At 44.4% G+C, this 22,425-nt stretch overlaps 13 non-coding genes across 13 annotated transcripts; all 13 read left to right on the top strand.

Moving 5' to 3' along the window:
• Positions 1-937: 937 nt before the first annotated feature.
• Positions 938-1,052, top strand: LOC128487924 (U5 spliceosomal RNA). The gene has a single exon (XR_008353370.1). It is a non-coding gene; the product is annotated as a U5 spliceosomal RNA (small nuclear RNA).
• A 1,624-nt stretch (positions 1,053-2,676) lies between these two features.
• LOC128488151 (U5 spliceosomal RNA) lies at positions 2,677-2,791 on the top strand. Its single transcript, XR_008353588.1, has one exon. It is a non-coding gene; the product is annotated as a U5 spliceosomal RNA (small nuclear RNA).
• Positions 2,792-4,411: 1,620 nt separating this feature from the next.
• On the top strand, positions 4,412-4,526 carry LOC128487923 (U5 spliceosomal RNA). Its single transcript, XR_008353369.1, has one exon. It is a non-coding gene; the product is annotated as a U5 spliceosomal RNA (small nuclear RNA).
• Positions 4,527-6,150: 1,624 nt separating this feature from the next.
• Positions 6,151-6,265, top strand: LOC128488249 (U5 spliceosomal RNA). The gene has a single exon (XR_008353679.1). It is a non-coding gene; the product is annotated as a U5 spliceosomal RNA (small nuclear RNA).
• A 1,623-nt stretch (positions 6,266-7,888) lies between these two features.
• On the top strand, positions 7,889-8,003 carry LOC128487861 (U5 spliceosomal RNA). The gene has a single exon (XR_008353310.1). It is a non-coding gene; the product is annotated as a U5 spliceosomal RNA (small nuclear RNA).
• A 1,622-nt stretch (positions 8,004-9,625) lies between these two features.
• On the top strand, positions 9,626-9,740 carry LOC128487921 (U5 spliceosomal RNA). The gene has a single exon (XR_008353367.1). It is a non-coding gene; the product is annotated as a U5 spliceosomal RNA (small nuclear RNA).
• A 1,624-nt stretch (positions 9,741-11,364) lies between these two features.
• Positions 11,365-11,479, top strand: LOC128488125 (U5 spliceosomal RNA). The gene has a single exon (XR_008353562.1). It is a non-coding gene; the product is annotated as a U5 spliceosomal RNA (small nuclear RNA).
• A 1,624-nt stretch (positions 11,480-13,103) lies between these two features.
• On the top strand, positions 13,104-13,218 carry LOC128488199 (U5 spliceosomal RNA). The gene has a single exon (XR_008353632.1). It is a non-coding gene; the product is annotated as a U5 spliceosomal RNA (small nuclear RNA).
• A 1,623-nt stretch (positions 13,219-14,841) lies between these two features.
• LOC128487920 (U5 spliceosomal RNA) lies at positions 14,842-14,956 on the top strand. Its single transcript, XR_008353366.1, has one exon. It is a non-coding gene; the product is annotated as a U5 spliceosomal RNA (small nuclear RNA).
• A 1,624-nt stretch (positions 14,957-16,580) lies between these two features.
• LOC128487919 (U5 spliceosomal RNA) lies at positions 16,581-16,695 on the top strand. The gene has a single exon (XR_008353365.1). It is a non-coding gene; the product is annotated as a U5 spliceosomal RNA (small nuclear RNA).
• Positions 16,696-18,319: 1,624 nt separating this feature from the next.
• On the top strand, positions 18,320-18,434 carry LOC128488150 (U5 spliceosomal RNA). The gene has a single exon (XR_008353587.1). It is a non-coding gene; the product is annotated as a U5 spliceosomal RNA (small nuclear RNA).
• A 1,623-nt stretch (positions 18,435-20,057) lies between these two features.
• LOC128487918 (U5 spliceosomal RNA) lies at positions 20,058-20,172 on the top strand. The gene has a single exon (XR_008353364.1). It is a non-coding gene; the product is annotated as a U5 spliceosomal RNA (small nuclear RNA).
• A 1,624-nt stretch (positions 20,173-21,796) lies between these two features.
• LOC128488248 (U5 spliceosomal RNA) lies at positions 21,797-21,911 on the top strand. The gene has a single exon (XR_008353678.1). It is a non-coding gene; the product is annotated as a U5 spliceosomal RNA (small nuclear RNA).
• Positions 21,912-22,425: the final 514 nt, after the last annotated feature.

The raw sequence follows: 22,425 nt of genomic DNA, 5'->3' as shown, positions 1-22,425 counted from the left end.
TTTGTGCGTTTTCTTCCCGCCGCAGTTTTAATACAAAAACAATTTTGTTAGGTACTTTTTATAATCTTAGGTGCAAAATGTTGGCACTGGCGATGCTGCTTAAGACAAAAAGAAATTGAAGGAAATCAGGCTTTTTTGGTGTTTGTGAAAAGGATGGGCTAAACACGCCACAATGGGGAAGGATTCTAAGCCTTACCTAACCCTAAACTGTCAACCGTAAACCATTAACAGTACTCCGACGCTAACTGTAACTGGGCCTCTTCAAAGCCATGAGCTTAACCCGCCCCTAACCCAAGCTCTATCACCAAACCTTTCCATGCTTAAACGTTTCTAACCGCTAACTTTGGAAAGGTGGTTTAATTAGAAAGATTGGATTTGTGGAAAAGATATATTTGCTTTCAAAGGAAACAGCATCAGGCAACTTGGTATTTGTGAAGCCGATGGGTTCAGCACGCCACGATTGGAAAAAAGAGTAGTAATCAGATTCCATCCCGAAGCCTTACCCCTAACCTTGTAACACAGCCCAAAGAATGTGTGCCAGGAACTTCTGGTGGCTGCAGCAGAAGGGGAAGTTGCGGACCCCCGTAGGTAAGCGGTGGGGGAGTTACAATCTTCAGCTTTTCTTTTCTTAACGCAAACAACATTGTTTCAAAGAAGCAACCTCGCGCCCCAGTCACTAAGACTGCTGGAAGGTTTGTTTGAGCTGCCGCCTCATTTGAATACCCATGATGCACCGAGAAACGCCCCGCCTTATTGTTAGTTTAATAAGACTTTAAAACAGCCCAATATTAAATAGTTCCAATCCCTTTGCAATTGTGTTTTGCATGTGTTAAAGGTTCCAATGATCAGGCAAGAGCTGGGTGGGATTAATTAAACACACCTTAACCTCGAGGAGCACTGCCTGTGGCCGGGCCGTTGCCCTGCGGCATGCTTGGGTATACTCTGGTTTCTCTTCAGACCGAATAAATCTTTCGCCTTTTACTAAAGATTTCCGTGGGGAGGAACGACCATGAGTCTTAATCAATTTTTTGATGCCTGGCGTTTGCTGGGCTTCTTTGCTGTTGTTAACGATAGATCAAAAAGATTGCTTGCTTTAGTCGCAAGCTTCGTCCTGGCTAAGGGCTGCGTCGCATCCAGAAGCGCAAAATATCCTGCCTGTGTCATGCTATGTACTGTTTGGGGTTGTAGAAATGCTTTAATGAGGCAGAGTTAGACCACGCCCTCCAGACTGTATGCAAATAAGCCTGTACATATGCTTTCAAGCATATTCCCAATTGTTCTTTATGATAATAAACAAACCAAAAAAAAAAAAACAACTGTCCTTAAATGTTTAACATTGAGATCTCTGTTCCTCACATGTGCAGTTGTATTATTCATTTCCTCAAATATCAATAGTGAAACATCTGGAAAAAGTACTCACCACACGCTTAAGGGGCCGGTTTTCAGCATGGAAAGGACTAATGCGCCCTCTGTACGTTCAGTGATCATAGCTTTTTTGCTATTTGTTTAAAAGCTTTCCGACACGAGTTGGGAAGCTCTATGCGTGTGGAAAGATCAGGTTGCAGACTTCATTTTTGGCAAAGTGTCTAGTCTGCCGTGTTTGGATTGACTTTTGCCGCTCCGATGCCGTGCTGCGCTCCTTCTTTGTGGCGGTGCTGGGGAGTCCGGTCGTCCGTGCGCTGCCGTTAGTGAGCCTTTTGCTCGTTCGTCGCAAGGCCGTATGGTGAACTGTCCGAGATTTTGTGCGTTTTCTTCCCGCCGCAGTTTTAATACAAAAACAATTTTGTTAGGTACTTTTTATAATCTTAGGTGCAAAATGTTGGCACTGGCGATGCTGCTTAAGACAAAAAGAAATTGAAGGAAATCAGGCTTTTTTGGTGTTTGTGAAAAGGATGGGCTAAACACGCCACAATGGGGAAGGATTCTAAGCCTTACCTAACCCTAAACTGTCAACCGTAAACCATTAACAGTACTCCGACGCTAACTGTAACTGGGCCTCTTCAAAGCCATGAGCTTAACCCGCCCCTAACCCAAGCTCTATCACCAAACCTTTCCATGCTTAAACGTTTCTAACCGCTAACTTTGGAAAGGTGGTTTAATTAGAAAGATTGGATTTGTGGAAAAGATATATTTGCTTTCAAAGGAAACAGCATCAGGCAACTTGGTATTTGTGAAGCCGATGGGTTCAGCACGCCACGATTGGAAAAAAGAGTAGTAATCAGATTCCATCCCGAAGCCTTACCCCTAACCTTGTAACACAGCCCAAAGAATGTGTGCCAGGAACTTCTGGTGGCTGCAGCAGAAGGGGAAGTTGCGGACCCCCGTAGGTAAGCGGTGGGGGAGTTACAATCTTCAGCTTTTCTTTTCTTAACGCAAACAACATTGTTTCAAAGAAGCAACCTCGCGCCCCAGTCACTAAGACTGCTGGAAGGTTTGTTTGAGCTGCCGCCTCATTTGAATACCCATGATGCACCGAGAAACGCCCCGCCTTATTGTTAGTTTAATAAGACTTTAAAACAGCCCAATATTAAATAGTTCCAATCCCTTTGCAATTGTGTTTTGCATGTGTTAAAGGTTCCAATGATCAGGCAAGAGCTGGGTGGGATTAATTAAACACACCTTAACCTCGAGGAGCACTGCCTGTGGCCGGGCCGTTGCCCTGCGGCATGCTTGGGTATACTCTGGTTTCTCTTCAGACAGAATAAATCTTTCGCCTTTTACTAAAGATTTCCGTGGGGAGGAACGACCATGAGTCTTAATCAATTTTTTGATGCCTGGCGTTTGCTGGGCTTCTTTGCTGTAATTGATAGATCAAAAAGATTGCTTGCTTTAGTTGCAAGCTTCGTCCTGGCTAAGGGCTGCTTCGCATCCAGAAGCGCAAAATATCCTGCCTGCGTCATGCTATGTACTGTTTGGGGTTGTAGAAATGCTTTAACGAGGCAGAGTTAGACCACGCCCTCCAGACTGTATGCAAATAAGCCTGTACATATGCTTTCAAGCATATTCCCAATTGTTCTTTATGATAATAAACAAACCAAAAAAAAAAAACAACTGTCCTTAAATGTTTAACATTGAGATCTCTGTTCCTCACATGTGCAGTTGTATTATTCATTTCCTCAAATATCAATAGTGAAACATCTGGAAAAAGTACTCACCACACGCTTAAGGGGCCGGTTTTCAGCATGGAAAGGACTAATGCGCCCTCTGTACGTTCAGTGATCATAGCTTTTTTGCTATTTGTTTAAAAGCTTTCCGACTCGAGTTGGGAAGCTCTATGCGTGTGGAAAGATCAGGTTGCAGACTTCATTTTTGGCAAAGTGTCTAGTCTGCCGTGTTTGGATTGACTTTTGCCGCTCCGATGCCGTGCTGCGCTCCTTCTTTGTGGCGGTGCTGGGGAGTCCGGTCGTCCGTGCGCTGCCGTTAGTGAGCCTTTTGCTCGTTCGTCGCAAGGCCGTATGGTGAACTGTCCGAGATTTTGTGCGTTTTCTTCCCGCCGCAGTTTTAATACAAAAACAATTTTGTTAGGTACTTTTTATAATCTTAGGTGCAAAATGTTGGCACTGGCGATGCTGCTTAAGACAAAAAGAAATTGAAGGAAATCAGGCTTTTTTGGTGTTTGTGAAAAGGATGGGCTAAACACGCCACAATGGGGAAGGATTCTAAGCCTTACCTAACCCTAAACTGTCAACCGTAAACCATTAACAGTACTCCGACGCTAACTGTAACTGGGCCTCTTCAAAGCCATGAGCTTAACCCGCCCCTAACCCAAGCTCTATCACCAAACCTTTCCATGCTTAAACGTTTCTAACCGCTAACTTTGGAAAGGTGGTTTAATTAGAAAGATTGGATTTGTGGAAAAGATATATTTGCTTTCAAAGGAAACAGCATCAGGCAACTTGGTATTTGTGAAGCCGATGGGTTCAGCACGCCACGATTGGAAAAAAGAGTAGTAATCAGATTCCATCCCGAAGCCTTACCCCTAACCTTGTAACACAGCCCAAAGAATGTGTGCCAGGAACTTCTGGTGGCTGCAGCAGAAGGGGAAGTTGCGGACCCCCGTAGGTAAGCGGTGGGGGAGTTACAATCTTCAGCTTTTCTTTTCTTAACGCAAACAACATTGTTTCAAAGAAGCAACCTCGCGCCCCAGTCACTAAGACTGCTGGAAGGTTTGTTTGAGCTGCCGCCTCATTTGAATACCCATGATGCACCGAGAAACGCCCCGCCTTATTGTTAGTTTAATAAGACTTTAAAACAGCCCAATATTAAATAGTTCCAATCCCTTTGCAATTGTGTTTTGCATGTGTTAAAGGTTCCAATGATCAGGCAAGAGCTGGGTGGGATTAATTAAACACACCTTAACCTCGAGGAGCACTGCCTGTGGCCGGGCCGTTGCCCTGCGGCATGCTTGGGTATACTCTGGTTTCTCTTCAGACCGAATAAATCTTTCGCCTTTTACTAAAGATTTCCGTGGGGAGGAACGACCATGAGTCTTAATCAATTTTTTGATGCCTGGCGTTTGCTGGGCTTCTTTGCTGTTGTTAACGATAGATCAAAAAGATTGCTTGCTTTAGTCACAAGCTTCGTCCTGGCTAAGGGCTGCGTCGCATCCAGAAGCGCAAAATATCCTGCCTGTGTCATGCTATGTACTGTTTGGGGTTGTAGAAATGCTTTAATGAGGCAGAGTTAGACCACGCCCTCCAGACTGTATGCAAATAAGCCTGTACATATGCTTTCAAGCATATTCCCAATTGTTCTTTATGATAATAAACAAACCAAAAAAAAAAAAACAACTGTCCTTAAATGTTTAACATTGAGATCTCTGTTCCTCACATGTGCAGTTGTATTATTCATTTCCTCAAATATCAATAGTGAAACATCTGGAAAAAGTACTCACCACACGCTTAAGGGGCCGGTTTTCAGCATGGAAAGGACTAATGCGCCCTCTGTACGTTCAGTGATCATAGCTTTTTTGCTATTTGTTTAAAAGCTTTCCGACACGAGTTGGGAAGCTCTATGCGTGTGGAAAGATCAGGTTGCAGACTTCATTTTTGGCAAAGTGTCTAGTCTGCCGTGTTTGGATTGACTTTTGCCGCTCCGATGCCGTGCTGCGCTCCTTCTTTGTGGCGGTGCTGGAGAGTCCGGTCGTCCGTGCGCTGCCGTTAGTGAGCCTTTTGCTCGTTCGTCGCAAGGCCGTATGGTGAACTGTCCGAGATTTTGTGCGTTTTCTTCCCGCCGCAGTTTTAATACAAAAACAATTTTGTTAGGTACTTTTTATAATCTTAGGTGCAAAATGTTGGCACTGGCGATGCTGCTTAAGACAAAAAGAAATTGAAGGAAATCAGGCTTTTTTGGTGTTTGTGAAAAGGATGGGCTAAACACGCCACAATGGGGAAGGATTCTAAGCCTTACCTAACCCTAAACTGTCAACCGTAAACCATTAACAGTACTCCGACGCTAACTGTAACTGGGCCTCTTCAAAGCCATGAGCTTAACCCGCCCCTAACCCAAGCTCTATCACCAAACCTTTCCATGCTTAAACGTTTCTAACCGCTAACTTTGGAAAGGTGGTTTAATTAGAAAGATTGGATTTGTGGAAAAGATATATTTGCTTTCAAAGGAAACAGCATCAGGCAACTTGGTATTTGTGAAGCCGATGGGTTCAGCACGCCACGATTGGAAAAAAGAGTAGTAATCAGATTCCATCCCGAAGCCTTACCCCTAACCTTGTAACACAGCCCAAAGAATGTGTGCCAGGAACTTCTGGTGGCTGCAGCAGAAGGGGAAGTTGCGGACCCCCGTAGGTAAGCGGTGGGGGAGTTACAATCTTCAGCTTTTCTTTTCTTAACGCAAACAACATTGTTTCAAAGAAGCAACCTCGCGCCCCAGTCACTAAGACTGCTGGAAGGTTTGTTTGAGCTGCCGCCTCATTTGAATACCCATGATGCACCGAGAAACGCCCCGCCTTATTGTTAGTTTAATAAGACTTTAAAACAGCCCAATATTAAATAGTTCCAATCCCTTTGCAATTGTGTTTTGCATGTGTTAAAGGTTCCAATGATCAGGCAAGAGCTGGGTGGGATTAATTAAACACACCTTAACCTCGAGGAGCACTGCCTGTGGCCGGGCCGTTGCCCTGCGGCATGCTTGGGTATACTCTGGTTTCTCTTCAGACTGAATAAAACTTTCGCCTTTTACTAAAGATTTCCGTGGGGAGGAACGACCATGAGTCTTAATCAATTTTTTGATGCCTGGCGTTTGCTGGGCTTCTTTGCTGTTGTTAACGATAGATCAAAAAGATTGCTTGTTTTAGTTGCAAGCTTCGTCTTGGCTAAGGGCTGCGTCGCATCCAGAAGCGCAAAATATCCTGCCTGCGTCATGCTATGTACTGTTTGGGGTTGTAGAAATGCTTTAACGAGGCAGAGTTAGACCACGCCCTCCAGACTGTATGCAAATAAGCCTGTACATATGCTTTCAAGCATATTCCCAATTGTTCTTTATGATAATAAACAAACCAAAAAAAAAAAACAACTGTCCTTAAATGTTTAACATTGAGATCTCTGTTCCTCACATGTGCAGTTGTATTATTCATTTCCTCAAATATCAATAGTGAAACATCTGGAAAAAGTACTCACCACACGCTTAAGGGGCCGGTTTTCAGCATGGAAAGGACTAATGCGCCCTCTGTACGTTCAGTGATCATAGCTTTTTTGCTATTTGTTTAAAAGCTTTCCGACTCGAGTTGGGAAGCTCTATGCGTGTGGAAAGATCAGGTTGCAGACTTCATTTTTGGCAAAGTGTCTAGTCTGCCGTGTTTGGATTGACTTTTGCCGCTCCGATGCCGTGCTGCGCTCCTTCTTTGTGGCGGTGCTGGGGAGTCCGGTCGTCCGTGCGCTGCCGTTAGTGAGCCTTTTGCTCGTTCGTCGCAAGGCCGTATGGTGAACTGTCCGAGATTTTGTGCGTTTTCTTCCCGCCGCAGTTTTAATACAAAAACAATTTTGTTAGGTACTTTTTATAATCTTAGGTGCAAAATGTTGGCACTGGCGATGCTGCTTAAGACAAAAAGAAATTGAAGGAAATCAGGCTTTTTTGGTGTTTGTGAAAAGGATGGGCTAAACACGCCACAATGGGGAAGGATTCTAAGCCTTACCTAACCCTAAACTGTCAACCGTAAACCATTAACAGTACTCCGACGCTAACTGTAACTGGGCCTCTTCAAAGCCATGAGCTTAACCCGCCCCTAACCCAAGCTCTATCACCAAACCTTTCCATGCTTAAACGTTTCTAACCGCTAACTTTGGAAAGGTGGTTTAATTAGAAAGATTGGATTTGTGGAAAAGATATATTTGCTTTCAAAGGAAACAGCATCAGGCAACTTGGTATTTGTGAAGCCGATGGGTTCAGCACGCCACGATTGGAAAAAAGAGTAGTAATCAGATTCCATCCCGAAGCCTTACCCCTAACCTTGTAACACAGCCCAAAGAATGTGTGCCAGGAACTTCTGGTGGCTGCAGCAGAAGGGGAAGTTGCGGACCCCCGTAGGTAAGCGGTGGGGGAGTTACAATCTTCAGCTTTTCTTTTCTTAACGCAAACAACATTGTTTCAAAGAAGCAACCTCGCGCCCCAGTCACTAAGACTGCTGGAAGGTTTGTTTGAGCTGCCGCCTCATTTGAATACCCATGATGCACCGAGAAACGCCCCGCCTTATTGTTAGTTTAATAAGACTTTAAAACAGCCCAATATTAAATAGTTCCAATCCCTTTGCAATTGTGTTTTGCATGTGTTAAAGGTTCCAATGATCAGGCAAGAGCTGGGTGGGATTAATTAAACACACCTTAACCTCGAGGAGCACTGCCTGTGGCCGGGCCGTTGCCCTGCGGCATGCTTGGGTATACTCTGGTTTCTCTTCAGACCGAATAAATCTTTCGCCTTTTACTAAAGATTTCCGTGGGGAGGAACAACCATGAGTCTTAATCAATTTTTTGATGCCTGGCGTTTGCTGGGCTTCTTTGCTGTTGTTAACGATAGATCAAAAAGATTGCTTGCTTTAGTTGCAAGCTTCGTCCTGGCTAAGGGCTGCTTCGCATCCAGAAGCGCAAAATATCCTGCCTGTGTCATGCTATGTACTGTTTGGGGTTGTAGAAATGCTTTAACGAGGCAGAGTTAGACCACGCCCTCCAGACTGTATGCAAATAAGCCTGTACATATGCTTTCAAGCATATTCCCAATTGTTCTTTATGATAATAAACAAACCAAAAAAAAAAACACCGGTCCTTAAATGTTTAACATTGAGATCTCTGTTCCTTACATGTGCAGTTGTATTATTCATTTCCTCAAATATCAATAGTGAAACATCTGGAAAAAGTACTCACCACACGCTTAAGGGGCCGGTTTTCAGCATGGAAAGGACTAATGCGCCCTCTGTACGTTCAGTGATCATAGCTTTTTTGCTATTTGTTTAAAAGCTTTCCGACACGAGTTGGGAAGCTCTATGCGTGTGGAAAGATCAGGTTGCAGACTTCATTTTTGGCAAAGTGTCTAGTCTGCCGTGTTTGGATTGACTTTTGCCGCTCCGATGCCGTGCTGCGCTCCTTCTTTGTGGCGGTGCTGGGGAGTCCGGTCGTCCGTGCGCTGCCGTTAGTGAGCCTTTTGCTCGTTCGTCGCAAGGCCGTATGGTGAACTGTCCGAGATTTTGTGCGTTTTCTTCCCGCCGCAGTTTTAATACAAAAACAATTTTGTTAGGTACTTTTTATAATCTTAGGTGCAAAATGTTGGCACTGGCGATGCTGCTTAAGACAAAAAGAAATTGAAGGAAATCAGGCTTTTTTGGTGTTTGTGAAAAGGATGGGCTAAACACGCCACAATGGGGAAGGATTCTAAGCCTTACCTAACCCTAAACTGTCAACCGTAAACCATTAACAGTACTCCGACGCTAACTGTAACTGGGCCTCTTCAAAGCCATGAGCTTAACCCGCCCCTAACCCAAGCTCTATCACCAAACCTTTCCATGCTTAAACGTTTCTAACCGCTAACTTTGGAAAGGTGGTTTAATTAGAAAGATTGGATTTGTGGAAAAGATATATTTGCTTTCAAAGGAAACAGCATCAGGCAACTTGGTATTTGTGAAGCCGATGGGTTCAGCACGCCACGATTGGAAAAAAGAGTAGTAATCAGATTCCATCCCGAAGCCTTACCCCTAACCTTGTAACACAGCCCAAAGAATGTGTGCCAGGAACTTCTGGTGGCTGCAGCAGAAGGGGAAGTTGCGGACCCCCGTAGGTAAGCGGTGGGGGAGTTACAATCTTCAGCTTTTCTTTTCTTAACGCAAACAACATTGTTTCAAAGAAGCAACCTCGCGCCCCAGTCACTAAGACTGCTGGAAGGTTTGTTTGAGCTGCCGCCTCATTTGAATACCCATGATGCACCGAGAAACGCCCCGCCTTATTGTTAGTTTAATAAGACTTTAAAACAGCCCAATATTAAATAGTTCCAATCCCTTTGCAATTGTGTTTTGCATGTGTTAAAGGTTCCAATGATCAGGCAAGAGCTGGGTGGGATTAATTAAACACACCTTAACCTCGAGGAGCACTGCCTGTGGCCGGGCCGTTGCCCTGCGGCATGCTTGGGTATACTCTGGTTTCTCTTCAGACCGAATAAATCTTTCGCCTTTTACTAAAGATTTCCGTGGGGAGGAACGACCATGAGTCTTAATCAATTTTTTGATGCCTGGCGTTTGCTGGGCTTCTTTGCTGTTGTTAATGATAGATCAAAAAGATTGCTTGCTTTAGTCGCAAGTTTCGTCCTGGCTAAGGGCTGCGTCGCATCCAGAAGCGCAAAATATCCTGCCTGTGTCATGCTATGTACTGTTTGGGGTTGTAGAAATGCTTTAATGAGGCAGAGTTAGACCACGCCCTCCAGACTGTATGCAAATAAGCCTGTACATATGCTTTCAAGCATATTCCCAATTGTTCTTTATGATAATAAACAAACCAAAAAAAAAAAAACAACTGTCCTTAAATGTTTAACATTGAGATCTCTGTTCCTCACATGTGCAGTTGTATTATTCATTTCCTCAAATATCAATAGTGAAACATCTGGAAAAAGTACTCACCACACGCTTAAGGGGCCGGTTTTCAGCATGGAAAGGACTAATGCGCCCTCTGTACGTTCAGTGATCATAGCTTTTTTGCTATTTGTTTGAAAGCTTTCCGACACGAGTTGGGAAGCTCTATGCGTGTGGAAAGATCAGGTTGCAGACTTCATTTTTGGCAAAGTGTCTAGTCTGCCGTGTTTGGATTGACTTTTGCCGCTCCGATGCCGTGCTGCGCTCCTTCTTTGTGGCGGTGCTGGGGAGTCCGGTCGTCCGTGCGCTGCCGTTAGTGAGCCTTTTGCTCGTTCGTCGCAAGGCCGTATGGTGAACTGTCCGAGATTTTGTGCGTTTTCTTCCCGCCGCAGTTTTAATACAAAAACAATTTTGTTAGGTACTTTTTATAATCTTAGGTGCAAAATGTTGGCACTGGCGATGCTGCTTAAGACAAAAAGAAATTGAAGGAAATCAGGCTTTTTTGGTGTTTGTGAAAAGGATGGGCTAAACACGCCACAATGGGGAAGGATTCTAAGCCTTACCTAACCCTAAACTGTCAACCGTAAACCATTAACAGTACTCCGACGCTAACTGTAACTGGGCCTCTTCAAAGCCATGAGCTTAACCCGCCCCTAACCCAAGCTCTATCACCAAACCTTTCCATGCTTAAACGTTTCTAACCGCTAACTTTGGAAAGGTGGTTTAATTAGAAAGATTGGATTTGTGGAAAAGATATATTTGCTTTCAAAGGAAACAGCATCAGGCAACTTGGTATTTGTGAAGCCGATGGGTTCAGCACGCCACGATTGGAAAAAAGAGTAGTAATCAGATTCCATCCCGAAGCCTTACCCCTAACCTTGTAACACAGCCCAAAGAATGTGTGCCAGGAACTTCTGGTGGCTGCAGCAGAAGGGGAAGTTGCGGACCCCCGTAGGTAAGCGGTGGGGGAGTTACAATCTTCAGCTTTTCTTTTCTTAACGCAAACAACATTGTTTCAAAGAAGCAACCTCGCGCCCCAGTCACTAAGACTGCTGGAAGGTTTGTTTGAGCTGCCGCCTCATTTGAATACCCATGATGCACCGAGAAACGCCCCGCCTTATTGTTAGTTTAATAAGACTTTAAAACAGCCCAATATTAAATAGTTCCAATCCCTTTGCAATTGTGTTTTGCATGTGTTAAAGGTTCCAATGATCAGGCAAGAGCTGGGTGGGATTAATTAAACACACCTTAACCTCGAGGAGCACTGCCTGTGGCCGGGCCGTTGCCCTGCGGCATGCTTGGGTATACTCTGGTTTCTCTTCAGACTGAATAAATCTTTCGCCTTTTACTAAAGATTTCCGTGGGGAGGAACGACCATGAGTCTTAATCAATTTTTTGATGCCTGGCGTTTGCTGGGCTTCTTTGCTGTTGTTAACGATAGATCGAAAAGATTGCTTGCTTTAGTCGCAAGCTTCGTCCTGGCTAAGGGCTGCGTCGCATCCAGAAGCGCAAAATATCCTGCCTGTGTCATGCTATGTACTGTTTGGGGTTGTAGAAATGCTTTAACGAGGCAGAGTTAGACCACGCCCTCCAGACTGTATGCAAATAAGCCTGTACATATGCTTTCAAGCATATTCCCAATTGTTCTTTATGATAATAAACAAACCAAAAAAAAAAAAACAACTGTCCTTAAATGTTTAACATTGAGATCTCTGTTCCTCACATGTGCAGTTGTATTATTCATTTCCTCAAATATCAATAGTGAAACATCTGGAAAAAGTACTCACCACACGCTTAAGGGGCCGGTTTTCAGCATGGAAAGGACTAATGCGCCCTCTGTACGTTCAGTGATCATAGCTTTTTTGCTATTTGTTTAAAAGCTTTCCGACACGAGTTGGGAAGCTCTATGCGTGTGGAAAGATCAGGTTGCAGACTTCATTTTTGGCAAAGTGTCTAGTCTGCCGTGTTTGGATTGACTTTTGCCGCTCCGATGCCGTGCTGCGCTCCTTCTTTGTGGCGGTGCTGGGGAGTCCGGTCGTCCGTGCGCTGCCGTTAGTGAGCCTTTTGCTCGTTCGTCGCAAGGCCGTATGGTGAACTGTCCGAGATTTTGTGCGTTTTCTTCCCGCCGCAGTTTTAATACAAAAACAATTTTGTTAGGTACTTTTTATAATCTTAGGTGCAAAATGTTGGCACTGGCGATGCTGCTTAAGACAAAAAGAAATTGAAGGAAATCAGGCTTTTTTGGTGTTTGTGAAAAGGATGGGCTAAACACGCCACAATGGGGAAGGATTCTAAGCCTTACCTAACCCTAAACTGTCAACCGTAAACCATTAACAGTACTCCGACGCTAACTGTAACTGGGCCTCTTCAAAGCCATGAGCTTAACCCGCCCCTAACCCAAGCTCTATCACCAAACCTTTCCATGCTTAAACGTTTCTAACCGCTAACTTTGGAAAGGTGGTTTAATTAGAAAGATTGGATTTGTGGAAAAGATATATTTGCTTTCAAAGGAAACAGCATCAGGCAACTTGGTATTTGTGAAGCCGATGGGTTCAGCACGCCACGATTGGAAAAAAGAGTAGTAATCAGATTCCATCCCGAAGCCTTACCCCTAACCTTGTAACACAGCCCAAAGAATGTGTGCCAGGAACTTCTGGTGGCTGCAGCAGAAGGGGAAGTTGCGGACCCCCGTAGGTAAGCGGTGGGGGAGTTACAATCTTCAGCTTTTCTTTTCTTAACGCAAACAACATTGTTTCAAAGAAGCAACCTCGCGCCCCAGTCACTAAGACTGCTGGAAGGTTTGTTTGAGCTGCCGCCTCATTTGAATACCCATGATGCACCGAGAAACGCCCCGCCTTATTGTTAGTTTAATAAGACTTTAAAACAGCCCAATATTAAATAGTTCCAATCCCTTTGCAATTGTGTTTTGCATGTGTTAAAGGTTCCAATGATCAGGCAAGAGCTGGGTGGGATTAATTAAACACACCTTAACCTCGAGGAGCACTGCCTGTGGCCGGGCCGTTGCCCTGCGGCATGCTTGGGTATACTCTGGTTTCTCTTCAGACCGAATAAATCTTTCGCCTTTTATTAAAGATTTCCGTGGGGAGGAACGACCATGAGTCTTAATCAATTTTTTGATGCCTGGCGTTTGCTGGGCTTCTTTGCTGTTGTTAACGATAGATCAAAAAGATTGCTTGCTTTAGTTGCAAGCTTCGTCCTGGCTAAGGGCTGCTTCGCATCCAGAAGCGCAAAATATCCTGCCTGCGTCATGCTATGTACTGTTTGGGGTTGTAGAAATGCTTTAACGAGGCAGAGTTAGACCACGCCCTCCAGACTGTATGCAAATAAGCCTGTACATATGCTTTCAAGCATATTCCCAATTGTTCTTTATGATAATAAACAAACCAAAAAAAAAAAACAACTGTCCTTAAATGTTTAACATTGAGATCTCTGTTCCTCACATGTGCAGTTGTATTATTCATTTCCTCAAATATCAATAGTGAAACATCTGGAAAAAGTACTCACCACACGCTTAAGGGGCCGGTTTTCAGCATGGAAAGGACTAATGCGCCCTCTGTACGTTCAGTGATCATAGCTTTTTTGCTATTTGTTTAAAAGCTTTCCGACTCGAGTTGGGAAGCTCTATGCGTGTGGAAAGATCAGGTTGCAGACTTCATTTTTGGCAAAGTGTCTAGTCTGCCGTGTTTGGATTGACTTTTGCCGCTCCGATGCCGTGCTGCGCTCCTTCTTTGTGGCGGTGCTGGGGAGTCCGGTCGTCCGTGCGCTGCCGTTAGTGAGCCTTTTGCTCGTTCGTCGCAAGGCCGTATGGTGAACTGTCCGAGATTTTGTGCGTTTTCTTCCCGCCGCAGTTTTAATACAAAAACAATTTTGTTAGGTACTTTTTATAATCTTAGGTGCAAAATGTTGGCACTGGCGATGCTGCTTAAGACAAAAAGAAATTGAAGGAAATCAGGCTTTTTTGGTGTTTGTGAAAAGGATGGGCTAAACACGCCACAATGGGGAAGGATTCTAAGCCTTACCTAACCCTAAACTGTCAACCGTAAACCATTAACAGTACTCCGACGCTAACTGTAACTGGGCCTCTTCAAAGCCATGAGCTTAACCCGCCCCTAACCCAAGCTCTATCACCAAACCTTTCCATGCTTAAACGTTTCTAACCGCTAACTTTGGAAAGGTGGTTTAATTAGAAAGATTGGATTTGTGGAAAAGATATATTTGCTTTCAAAGGAAACAGCATCAGGCAACTTGGTATTTGTGAAGCCGATGGGTTCAGCACGCCACGATTGGAAAAAAGAGTAGTAATCAGATTCCATCCCGAAGCCTTACCCCTAACCTTGTAACACAGCCCAAAGAATGTGTGCCAGGAACTTCTGGTGGCTGCAGCAGAAGGGGAAGTTGCGGACCCCCGTAGGTAAGCGGTGGGGGAGTTACAATCTTCAGCTTTTCTTTTCTTAACGCAAACAACATTGTTTCAAAGAAGCAACCTCGCGCCCCAGTCACTAAGACTGCTGGAAGGTTTGTTTGAGCTGCCGCCTCATTTGAATACCCATGATGCACCGAGAAACGCCCCGCCTTATTGTTAGTTTAATAAGACTTTAAAACAGCCCAATATTAAATAGTTCCAATCCCTTTGCAATTGTGTTTTGCATGTGTTAAAGGTTCCAATGATCAGGCAAGAGCTGGGTGGGATTAATTAAACACACCTTAACCTCGAGGAGCACTGCCTGTGGCCGGGCCGTTGCCCTGCGGCATGCTTGGGTATACTCTGGTTTCTCTTCAGACCGAATAAATCTTTCGCCTTTTACTAAAGATTTCCGTGGGGAGGAACGACCATGAGTCTTAATCAATTTTTTGATGCCTGGCGTTTGCTGGGCTTCTTTGCTGTTGTTAACGATAGATCAAAAAGATTGCTTGCTTTAGTTGCAAGCTTCGTCCTGGCTAAGGGCTGCTTCGCATCCAGAAGCGCAAAATATCCTGCCTGCGTCATGCTATGTACTGTTTGGGGTTGTAGAAATGCTTTAACGAGGCAGAGTTAGACCACGCCCTCCAGACTGTATGCAAATAAGCCTGTACATATGCTTTCAAGCATATTCCCAATTGTTCTTTATGATAATAAACAAACCAAAAAAAAAAAAACAACTGTCCTTAAATGTTTAACATTGAGATCTCTGTTCCTCACATGTGCAGTTGTATTATTCATTTCCTCAAATATCAATAGTGAAACATCTGGAAAAAGTACTCACCACACGCTTAAGGGGCCGGTTTTCAGCATGGAAAGGACTAATGCGCCCTCTGTACGTTCAGTGATCATAGCTTTTTTGCTATTTGTTTAAAAGCTTTCCGACTCGAGTTGGGAAGCTCTATGCGTGTGGAAAGATCAGGTTGCAGACTTCATTTTTGGCAAAGTGTCTAGTCTGCCGTGTTTGGATTGACTTTTGCCGCTCCGATGCCGTGCTGCGCTCCTTCTTTGTGGCGGTGCTGGGGAGTCCGGTCGTCCGTGCGCTGCCGTTAGTGAGCCTTTTGCTCGTTCGTCGCAAGGCCGTATGGTGAACTGTCCGAGATTTTGTGCGTTTTCTTCCCGCCGCAGTTTTAATACAAAAACAATTTTGTTAGGTACTTTTTATAATCTTAGGTGCAAAATGTTGGCACTGGCGATGCTGCTTAAGACAAAAAGAAATTGAAGGAAATCAGGCTTTTTTGGTGTTTGTGAAAAGGATGGGCTAAACACGCCACAATGGGGAAGGATTCTAAGCCTTACCTAACCCTAAACTGTCAACCGTAAACCATTAACAGTACTCCGACGCTAACTGTAACTGGGCCTCTTCAAAGCCATGAGCTTAACCCGCCCCTAACCCAAGCTCTATCACCAAACCTTTCCATGCTTAAACGTTTCTAACCGCTAACTTTGGAAAGGTGGTTTAATTAGAAAGATTGGATTTGTGGAAAAGATATATTTGCTTTCAAAGGAAACAGCATCAGGCAACTTGGTATTTGTGAAGCCGATGGGTTCAGCACGCCACGATTGGAAAAAAGAGTAGTAATCAGATTCCATCCCGAAGCCTTACCCCTAACCTTGTAACACAGCCCAAAGAATGTGTGCCAGGAACTTCTGGTGGCTGCAGCAGAAGGGGAAGTTGCGGACCCCCGTAGGTAAGCGGTGGGGGAGTTACAATCTTCAGCTTTTCTTTTCTTAACGCAAACAACATTGTTTCAAAGAAGCAACCTCGCGCCCCAGTCACTAAGACTGCTGGAAGGTTTGTTTGAGCTGCCGCCTCATTTGAATACCCATGATGCACCGAGAAACGCCCCGCCTTATTGTTAGTTTAATAAGACTTTAAAACAGCCCAATATTAAATAGTTCCAATCCCTTTGCAATTGTGTTTTGCATGTGTTAAAGGTTCCAATGATCAGGCAAGAGCTGGGTGGGATTAATTAAACACACCTTAACCTCGAGGAGCACTGCCTGTGGCCGGGCCGTTGCCCTGCGGCATGCTTGGGTATACTCTGGTTTCTCTTCAGACCGAATAAATCTTTCGCCTTTTACTAAAGATTTCCGTGGGGAGGAACGACCATGAGTCTTAATCAATTTTTTGATGCCTGGCGTTTGCTGGGCTTCTTTGCTGTTGTTAACGATAGATCAAAAAGATTGCTTGCTTTAGTCGCAAGCTTCGTCCTGGCTAAGGGCTGCGTCGCATCCAGAAGCGCAAAATATCCTGCCTGTGTCATGCTATGTACTGTTTGGGGTTGTAGAAATGCTTTAATGAGGCAGAGTTAGACCACGCCCTCCAGACTGTATGCAAATAAGCCTGTACATATGCTTTCAAGCATATTCCCAATTGTTCTTTATGATAATAAACAAACCAAAAAAAAAAAAACAACTGTCCTTAAATGTTTAACATTGAGATCTCTGTTCCTCACATGTGCAGTTGTATTATTCATTTCCTCAAATATCAATAGTGAAACATCTGGAAAAAGTACTCACCACACGCTTAAGGGGCCGGTTTTCAGCATGGAAAGGACTAATGCGCCCTCTGTACGTTCAGTGATCATAGCTTTTTTGCTATTTGTTTAAAAGCTTTCCGACACGAGTTGGGAAGCTCTATGCGTGTGGAAAGATCAGGTTGCAGACTTCATTTTTGGCAAAGTGTCTAGTCTGCCGTGTTTGGATTGACTTTTGCCGCTCCGATGCCGTGCTGCGCTCCTTCTTTGTGGCGGTGCTGGGGAGTCCGGTCGTCCGTGCGCTGCCGTTAGTGAGCCTTTTGCTCGTTCGTCGCAAGGCCGTATGGTGAACTGTCCGAGATTTTGTGCGTTTTCTTCCCGCCGCAGTTTTAATACAAAAACAATTTTGTTAGGTACTTTTTATAATCTTAGGTGCAAAATGTTGGCACTGGCGATGCTGCTTAAGACAAAAAGAAATTGAAGGAAATCAGGCTTTTTTGGTGTTTGTGAAAAGGATGGGCTAAACACGCCACAATGGGGAAGGATTCTAAGCCTTACCTAACCCTAAACTGTCAACCGTAAACCATTAACAGTACTCCGACGCTAACTGTAACTGGGCCTCTTCAAAGCCATGAGCTTAACCCGCCCCTAACCCAAGCTCTATCACCAAACCTTTCCATGCTTAAACGTTTCTAACCGCTAACTTTGGAAAGGTGGTTTAATTAGAAAGATTGGATTTGTGGAAAAGATATATTTGCTTTCAAAGGAAACAGCATCAGGCAACTTGGTATTTGTGAAGCCGATGGGTTCAGCACGCCACGATTGGAAAAAAGAGTAGTAATCAGATTCCATCCCGAAGCCTTACCCCTAACCTTGTAACACAGCCCAAAGAATGTGTGCCAGGAACTTCTGGTGGCTGCAGCAGAAGGGGAAGTTGCGGACCCCCGTAGGTAAGCGGTGGGGGAGTTACAATCTTCAGCTTTTCTTTTCTTAACGCAAACAACATTGTTTCAAAGAAGCAACCTCGCGCCCCAGTCACTAAGACTGCTGGAAGGTTTGTTTGAGCTGCCGCCTCATTTGAATACCCATGATGCACCGAGAAACGCCCCGCCTTATTGTTAGTTTAATAAGACTTTAAAACAGCCCAATATTAAATAGTTCCAATCCCTTTGCAATTGTGTTTTGCATGTGTTAAAGGTTCCAATGATCAGGCAAGAGCTGGGTGGGATTAATTAAACACACCTTAACCTCGAGGAGCACTGCCTGTGGCCGGGCCGTTGCCCTGCGGCATGCTTGGGTATACTCTGGTTTCTCTTCAGACAGAATAAATCTTTCGCCTTTTACTAAAGATTTCCGTGGGGAGGAACGACCATGAGTCTTAATCAATTTTTTGATGCCTGGCGTTTGCTGGGCTTCTTTGCTGTTGTTAACGATAGATCAAAAAGATTGCTTGCTTTAGTTGCAAGCTTCGTCCTGGCTAAGGGCTGCTTCGCATCCAGAAGCGCAAAATATCCTGCCTGCGTCATGCTATGTACTGTTTGGGGTTGTAGAAATGCTTTAACGAGGCAGAGTTAGACCACGCCCTCCAGACTGTATGCAAATAAGCCTGTACATATGCTTTCAAGCATATTCCCAATTGTTCTTTATGATAATAAACAAACCAAAAAAAAAAAACAACTGTCCTTAAATGTTTAACATTGAGATCTCTGTTCCTCACATGTGCAGTTGTATTATTCATTTCCTCAAATATCAATAGTGAAACATCTGGAAAAAGTACTCACCACACGCTTAAGGGGCCGGTTTTCAGCATGGAAAGGACTAATGCGCCCTCTGTACGTTCAGTGATCATAGCTTTTTTGCTATTTGTTTAAAAGCTTTCCGACTCGAGTTGGGAAGCTCTATGCGTGTGGAAAGATCAGGTTGCAGACTTCATTTTTGGCAAAGTGTCTAGTCTGCCGTGTTTGGATTGACTTTTGCCGCTCCGATGCCGTGCTGCGCTCCTTCTTTGTGGCGGTGCTGGGGAGTCCGGTCGTCCGTGCGCTGCCGTTAGTGAGCCTTTTGCTCGTTCGTCGCAAGGCCGTATGGTGAACTGTCCGAGATTTTGTGCGTTTTCTTCCCGCCGCAGTTTTAATACAAAAACAATTTTGTTAGGTACTTTTTATAATCTTAGGTGCAAAATGTTGGCACTGGCGATGCTGCTTAAGACAAAAAGAAATTGAAGGAAATCAGGCTTTTTTGGTGTTTGTGAAAAGGATGGGCTAAACACGCCACAATGGGGAAGGATTCTAAGCCTTACCTAACCCTAAACTGTCAACCGTAAACCATTAACAGTACTCCGACGCTAACTGTAACTGGGCCTCTTCAAAGCCATGAGCTTAACCCGCCCCTAACCCAAGCTCTATCACCAAACCTTTCCATGCTTAAACGTTTCTAACCGCTAACTTTGGAAAGGTGGTTTAATTAGAAAGATTGGATTTGTGGAAAAGATATATTTGCTTTCAAAGGAAACAGCATCAGGCAACTTGGTATTTGTGAAGCCGATGGGTTCAGCACGCCACGATTGGAAAAAAGAGTAGTAATCAGATTCCATCCCGAAGCCTTACCCCTAACCTTGTAACACAGCCCAAAGAATGTGTGCCAGGAACTTCTGGTGGCTGCAGCAGAAGGGGAAGTTGCGGACCCCCGTAGGTAAGCGGTGGGGGAGTTACAATCTTCAGCTTTTCTTTTCTTAACGCAAACAACATTGTTTCAAAGAAGCAACCTCGCGCCCCAGTCACTAAGACTGCTGGAAGGTTTGTTTGAGCTGCCGCCTCATTTGAATACCCATGATGCACCGAGAAACGCCCCGCCTTATTGTTAGTTTAATAAGACTTTAAAACAGCCCAATATTAAATAGTTCCAATCCCTTTGCAATTGTGTTTTGCATGTGTTAAAGGTTCCAATGATCAGGCAAGAGCTGGGTGGGATTAATTAAACACACCTTAACCTCGAGGAGCACTGCCTGTGGCCGGGCCGTTGCCCTGCGGCATGCTTGGGTATACTCTGGTTTCTCTTCAGACCGAATAAATCTTTCGCCTTTTACTAAAGATTTCCGTGGGGAGGAACGACCATGAGTCTTAATCAATTTTTTGATGCCTGGCGTTTGCTGGGCTTCTTTGCTGTTGTTAACGATAGATCAAAAAGATTGCTTGCTTTAGTCACAAGCTTCGTCCTGGCTAAGGGCTGCGTCGCATCCAGAAGCGCAAAATATCCTGCCTGTGTCATGCTATGTACTGTTTGGGGTTGTAGAAATGCTTTAATGAGGCAGAGTTAGACCACGCCCTCCAGACTGTATGCAAATAAGCCTGTACATATGCTTTCAAGCATATTCCCAATTGTTCTTTATGATAATAAACAAACCAAAAAAAAAAAAACAACTGTCCTTAAATGTTTAACATTGAGATCTCTGTTCCTCACATGTGCAGTTGTATTATTCATTTCCTCAAATATCAATAGTGAAACATCTGGAAAAAGTACTCACCACACGCTTAAGGGGCCGGTTTTCAGCATGGAAAGGACTAATGCGCCCTCTGTACGTTCAGTGATCATAGCTTTTTTGCTATTTGTTTAAAAGCTTTCCGACACGAGTTGGGAAGCTCTATGCGTGTGGAAAGATCAGGTTGCAGACTTCATTTTTGGCAAAGTGTCTAGTCTGCCGTGTTTGGATTGACTTTTGCCGCTCCGATGCCGTGCTGCGCTCCTTCTTTGTGGCGGTGCTGGAGAGTCCGGTCGTCCGTGCGCTGCCGTTAGTGAGCCTTTTGCTTGTTCGTCGCAAGGCCGTATGGTGAACTGTCCGAGATTTTGTGCGTTTTCTTCCCGCCGCAGTTTTAATACAAAAACAATTTTGTTAGGTACTTTTTATAATCTTAGGTGCAAAATGTTGGCACTGGCGATGCTGCTTAAGACAAAAAGAAATTGAAGGAAATCAGGCTTTTTTGGTGTTTGTGAAAAGGATGGGCTAAACACGCCACAATGGGGAAGGATTCTAAGCCTTACCTAACCCTAAACTGTCAACCGTAAACCATTAACAGTACTCCGACGCTAACTGTAACTGGGCCTCTTCAAAGCCATGAGCTTAACCCGCCCCTAACCCAAGCTCTATCACCAAACCTTTCCATGCTTAAACGTTTCTAACCGCTAACTTTGGAAAGGTGGTTTAATTAGAAAGATTGGATTTGTGGAAAAGATATATTTGCTTTCAAAGGAAACAGCATCAGGCAACTTGGTATTTGTGAAGCCGATGGGTTCAGCACGCCACGATTGGAAAAAAGAGTAGTAATCAGATTCCATCCCGAAGCCTTACCCCTAACCTTGTAACACAGCCCAAAGAATGTGTGCCAGGAACTTCTGGTGGCTGCAGCAGAAGGGGAAGTTGCGGACCCCCGTAGGTAAGCGGTGGGGGAGTTACAATCTTCAGCTTTTCTTTTCTTAACGCAAACAACATTGTTTCAAAGAAGCAACCTCGCGCCCCAGTCACTAAGACTGCTGGAAGGTTTGTTTGAGCTGCCGCCTCATTTGAATACCCATGATGCACCGAGAAACGCCCCGCCTTATTGTTAGTTTAATAAGACTTTAAAACAGCCCAATATTAAATAGTTCCAATCCCTTTGCAATTGTGTTTTGCATGTGTTAAAGGTTCCAATGATCAGGCAAGAGCTGGGTGGGATTAATTAAACACACCTTAACCTCGAGGAGCACTGCCTGTGGCCGGGCCGTTGCCCTGCGGCATGCTTGGGTATACTCTGGTTTCTCTTCAGACTGAATAAAACTTTCGCCTTTTACTAAAGATTTCCGTGGGGAGGAACGACCATGAGTCTTAATCAATTTTTTGATGCCTGGCGTTTGCTGGGCTTCTTTGCTGTTGTTAACGATAGATCAAAAAGATTGCTTGTTTTAGTCACAAGCTTCGTCCTGGCTAAGGGCTGCGTCGCATCCAGAAGCGCAAAATATCCTGCCTGTGTCATGCTATGTACTGTTTGGGGTTGTAGAAATGCTTTAACGAGGCAGAGTTAGACCACGCCCTCCAGACTGTATGCAAATAAGCCTGTACATATGCTTTCAAGCATATTCCCAATTGTTCTTTATGATAATAAACAAACCAAAAAAAAAAAACAACTGTCCTTAAATGTTTAACATTGAGATCTCTGTTCCTCACATGTGCAGTTGTATTATTCATTTCCTCAAATATCAATAGTGAAACATCTGGAAAAAGTACTCACCACACGCTTAAGGGGCCGGTTTTCAGCATGGAAAGGACTAATGCGCCCTCTGTACGTTCAGTGATCATAGCTTTTTTGCTATTTGTTTAAAAGCTTTCCGACACGAGTTGGGAAGCTCTATGCGTGTGGAAAGATCAGGTTGCAGAC

This window comes from Spea bombifrons, chromosome 3 (assembly GCF_027358695.1).
Source record: "Spea bombifrons isolate aSpeBom1 chromosome 3, aSpeBom1.2.pri, whole genome shotgun sequence".
In the NCBI taxonomy this organism is placed as follows: domain Eukaryota; kingdom Metazoa; phylum Chordata; class Amphibia; order Anura; family Pelobatidae; genus Spea; species Spea bombifrons.
This window is presented reverse-complemented; position numbering and strand designations above follow the sequence as displayed.